Source organism: Panicum virgatum, chromosome 9N (genome assembly GCF_016808335.1).
Source record: "Panicum virgatum strain AP13 chromosome 9N, P.virgatum_v5, whole genome shotgun sequence".
NCBI lineage: Eukaryota > Viridiplantae > Streptophyta > Magnoliopsida > Poales > Poaceae > Panicum > Panicum virgatum.
In genome coordinates, this window is record NC_053153.1 from 47,476,250 (window position 1) to 47,481,423 (window position 5,174).

Genomic DNA, 5,174 nt, shown 5'->3' on the forward strand with positions numbered 1-5,174 from the left:
AAAAGTAGTTTCTTGGTACAGTATCATATGTAGTAGAAACTACTATGATTTCTTCCATTGAGACTTCCCTAATCATTCAAAACTGCTTTAATAGAATGATGGAGACTATCCGCGTCAATCAAGGGTCGCGGTCCCCATTTAATCCATTCAATATACTCTGTAATAAGATTTTACTCTCATGTAACCAAGGCACCGTAATTTTCTCCAATTTTGCTGAACTCGCCGGAGTCAGCCTCGCTCCGCCGTGGGTGTTGAATAGTTATTTAGCACCCCCGCATGCTAAATAGATGGGTCATATATATATATATATATAGAAGATATATATATATATAATATATAAATTTATATTAATTATATTTAAGCTTATTGGTACCCAAAAAGGAATCTTTCCATACCCAGCCACCCGCGCCAGCCGAACTGCTCCGGTTCAACGCAACCCGCTCGACCCTAACCCCACGGCCCCACCCCCCACGACCACCACCTCCGAACCCAGCTTCCCCCTGCCCCTTCCCGGCGTCGCGAACCGCCCTGCGCCCCTCACCCAATCCTGCCGTCGCCGCTCCACCGCAAATGCCGTCGCCGCGCGGCCCCAATCTCGGCGCCCAGTCGCCGCTCCGGCCTCCAGTTGCGCCCCCAATCATGGCGCCGCTGTCGGAGTACTCTTTCTGCGGCGCCGCCTCTCCCCGCCGCCCGAGCGTCCCCACACGCGTCCCCAATCCCGGCGCCGCACCATCCTCATCCTGGCGTGCATCAGCCTTCCGTCGGCGACCATCGTGCCCCCAATCCCGGTGCCGCGCCACCCTCATCTCGCGATTCTGCCCCAATCCCGGCGACCAGTCGCCGCTCCGTCCTCCAATCGTGCCTCAATCCTGGCGCCCAACTGTTCCTGCGGCGCCGCCGCTCCCTGCCGGCGGCACTTCCTCTCCCCCCAATCCCGGCGCCGCACCACCCTCATCCCGGCGCGCCTCTGCCTCCCGTCGGCGACCCTCGCGCCCTCCCGGCGAAGCGATACGCCGCCGATTCGGACCCTCGCCGGCGACCCTCTGCTGCGGCACCGCCGCTACCTGCCGCCGGCGCTTCCTCACCCCCAATCCCGGCGCTGTCTCGGCAAAGCACTGCGCGGCCAGCTCCCGCGGCGAGCTGCACCATCAGGACGTCAGCTTTGGCCTCTGTTTCTAGAGGTACCTCCACCTGCTGCAATTTTTTGCTATTCGGCCCTCACCGGCGACCCTCTAATGAGGCGGAGCTCCTATTTCCTGCAGCTTCAGGTTTTCAGAAGGTGATTTCAGAGATTCAGAGTAGAGATGCAGGACATGGATCTGCATCTGGTCCATCACCGACGAGATCTCGGGCGACTTCGAGGTAAACCGCACCATCACTAGTCATCACCACACGCGTTGGAATCAACCTCCTTAAAGCCGACGGAGCAGACATCAAATCAAATTCAGTTCTCATTCATCCAAAATCTGATGTCCCCTTGCCCTATCATTTCCTCATTTTGTTTGTGTCACTCTTTAAATAACGTTAAATATGCAACACTTAATTTTTTTCAGGTTTGCTAGTTTAAAGGATGGCTCACTTATTGTCATTTTAGTTTTTGGCAACCTTATTCTAGTTTCACTAGCTCCCTGAGCTTTCGACAACAGGGAAACAGTGCAAAAAATGGGAACATTGCCAAATTCTGTGATCTGACATTTGCTTTATTCTTCATTTCAGCTGTTGGTGCCACTTGTAACTGCATACCACTATGATGGACCAGAGGTCAACACAAGGTTGGCACACTAAGAAGCCAAAATACTTCATGAGAAGATCCATCACAAGTCTTACAGTGCTGATGAGATTCAGAATCCTCACCACTAGGAGCAAAGCTTCAGCTGCTTGCTACGTTCAATTATTACAATGATGCATTTGGCCACCCAATCAACAAGGTGCATACACATCGAATAAACTTATGTTGTTTTTCTGCTGTGATACAGGAAGTGACCAACTTATTTATTTACAATTTGCAATACCTATGTGTGCATCTGCATTCGACTACAGTTGAATGAGATTATGCAGTTGTGGAATGAGTCAGTTGCATCTGCGGTTGCATTTTGTCCCTCATTAACTTGTATCACAACCCACATTAATATAAATCATCCATTCATATTCTGAAGGAAAGTTGCTCGTACCTGCTTTTGCCAATACGACTCTGTTCTTATACTGTTTATTCAGTCATCCAATTAGAAAGGAGCATGTGTAGCATTTGGCAAGCTGTTTACTCATTTTAGTTCCTACACCTTCCAAGATCAGCATTTATCCAATAGTTAGTGACTTAGTGTTCAGCCCATGTTGCTTATGTGTGGATTGGTTGCATCCGTTATGACAGATTGTTGATATTATTTAATTTGCAGCTTGTTCTGTTTCGTATTTGTTATAGAAATTTCATGACGCTTTGGCAATGCTATCCGTGTTCAGAACTATATAGGACATAGTTGAAATTTCTTTCTAGATCATTTAACGTTTTAAGATTTCCTTAGTCTTTTTAAGAGAATGAGTTACATGTTCATGTGATATGCATGCCATAGCTTGACTATATTGATTCACAGTACCGCTTCCTAATTTCTGCTAAAAAAACATTTGCATGATAGCTCATGTGTTTTAGTGCTGGAACATGTTGTCTGTGAAAATGTTCTCTTTTCCCAAATAATAGTATACTAACTGCCACTGCAAGCACCTTGCCACTTTGAAGTCAGAAGTACTACGTTTATGAAACAGCAAATTCAGTGATTATAAACTGAAAGTTTACTCAGCTTTCATATCCATTCAGAACATCCGGTAAAAGTGATATGTTCATTTGATGTTTTGCTGGTTTTAGAGTTTCAGTTCTGTACACTAGCTGCAAGTATCATTTGCATGACCTATCATTCTACAAATATCAACTACGCAGATCCTCTAGTGTTCTCAGCAAAAATATTTGCATGATTCACTACTTACTTTCTAGCAAATTCCTCATCGACCTATTTCATAATAAGCCTGCGCTCGACAGGATCTGAAGGCTAATCCCAAGGACGAATGCAAGAAGACACTGTGGGCGATCATCCGGTGCTTCACCTGCCCCGACATGTACTTCGAGAAGGTCGCCAGGCAGGCGATCGTGGGGCTAGGCACGGTCGAGAGCTCCCTGACCCGAGTCATCACCACCCGCCGACCCGCATGGAGGTGGACCTGAAGCTGATCAAGGAGGCGTACCAGAAGAGGAACACGCTGGATCGTGCCGTCGCGGCGACTACGAGGGCATGCTCCTCGTACTCCTGGGGCACGAATGATCAGCCCTCACGTGTCGCACTGTCGCTGCCTAGTTCTGCGCTCTGTCGTTTGTGGCCTAATCGGATAATAAACCTGTTATGCGCTGCTGTAAGTCGTTGTGGACGTGAGGTTGTTTCTTCAGTACTGGTACTATCGCTGCAGCTTGCATAACAGTGGTGATCAAATAAATGATTTCTGCGATGAGTCATGGCATTTGTTTGGTTACCGAGTCTCCTTTGCTACCTTCTACGATCACAAGAATGATGGGTTTATTAGTAACAAAAATGTATTATTACTTATATTATTAGTACCTTCCAAGGTATACTAATTTTTAAAAGAAAAAAACATATGAATAAAAAATTCCATCTACTAGCAATGTTTATTACTAGATTCGAATATAATTTCAGTGATGTGTATACATGAACAAGGCGCGCGTGCAGCAGCTAGCAAGCTAGCTAGGGGCTCTTTGCCTTTTCTCTAATAGATACTACATTACCGATTGCATGCGACTCCAGATTGCAGAAGCGAGAGATTGGCAGACTCCAGTGAGGAACTACACATCTGTTTTCACCATCAATTGAGACCAATAAACAAGGAGAAGATGACGTGCTTGCATCAGGCTTCTGCCAGAGAAGGTAACAGATCAATTTTACCATACCTATTGACAAGCTAGAGATGCTGCCGCAGGTTCTGGCGAGGAGGCGCCCGGATGGCATCACCGTCCACGCTGCTCCGGTGAGGGGGGCTCCCGTTCAGGGGGGCTCGCCAGCGGACTCGCCAGCGGCAGTCCTAGGACGGCCTTGACGAGGGTGAAGACGGACAGGGACGGCCTCCACACCGTCGACGCAAGGACCCTTCGGAGTTCTGGCTTTCCGTGCCTCACCTCGCTAGCAGCCAGCGAGATCGCAGTCGTGTGCTCGTGTACGAATTGATCGCAGACGGTCCCGTCGAAGTTCGCCGTGATTTTGACGATCAATCCCAGAATTGTTTGCGAGTTTCAGCAACCCATCCTGTCGTGCGCACCTGGGACGTTGAGGAAAACCGCTAGAGGGGGAGGAAAACCAACGAGAGAAAAAAAAACCGTGAGGTAAAAACCAGCCGCACCGCGCCCCCGCGCCAGACGTGCTCGGACGGTGCCTCGACGGGCTCGGGTATGGAATAAGGAATAGTTATTCCATACCCAGGGTATGGAATAGCGGTGTCCTATATATATATGTGTGTGTATATATATATATATGTGTATGTATATATGTATGTATATATGTATGTATATATATATATATATGTATGTATATATATATATATATGTATATATGTACATATATATATGTATATATATGTATATATGTACATATATGTATATATATACATATATATATACATATATAGACACACACACCCCTCACCACATAAGTTGGTTTCACACCGCGGTGGTTTGAGCTAGAATTGGCTATCCAATAAGGCCCTCATTGGTAGGGCTCCGCCCGGCTCCGGCTCTAGAACTGTAGATCACTGTAGCGGAGCCCGAAGAAGTCTCATCAAACCCGCTCCACCAGCTCCGGCTGTCCCCTAGGCAAAAATGAGCGGAGCCGGAGCTGTTTCTCTTGATGCTACAGGGAAAAACAGTGCAGCACAGCAACATTGGAGCCGGAGCCGGCGGGAGTGGAGTTGTGCCAAAGAGGGCCTAAATATATGTTCTGAATGAAGCAAATTAACTAGTCAAGCTTTTTTTAGACAGCATGGAAATGGTAAGACCCATTGAATGCATTCCGTCGTCCGCGTATCTCTCATCCAGGTCAACTAAACCAGTGAGGCTGCGAAAACCTTGCTGCAAGCTGGTGTTGATTCACACTACACACCTCCACGCCGTTCTAACCTTCTTCATC

The 5,174-nt window shown here is 47.5% G+C and overlaps 1 pseudogene; it reads left to right on the plus strand.

The window, feature by feature from the left end:
* Positions 1-570: 570 nt before the first annotated feature.
* LOC120689059 lies at positions 571-3,513 on the plus strand (annotated as a pseudogene).
* The last annotated feature ends 1,661 nt before the right edge of the window (positions 3,514-5,174 follow it).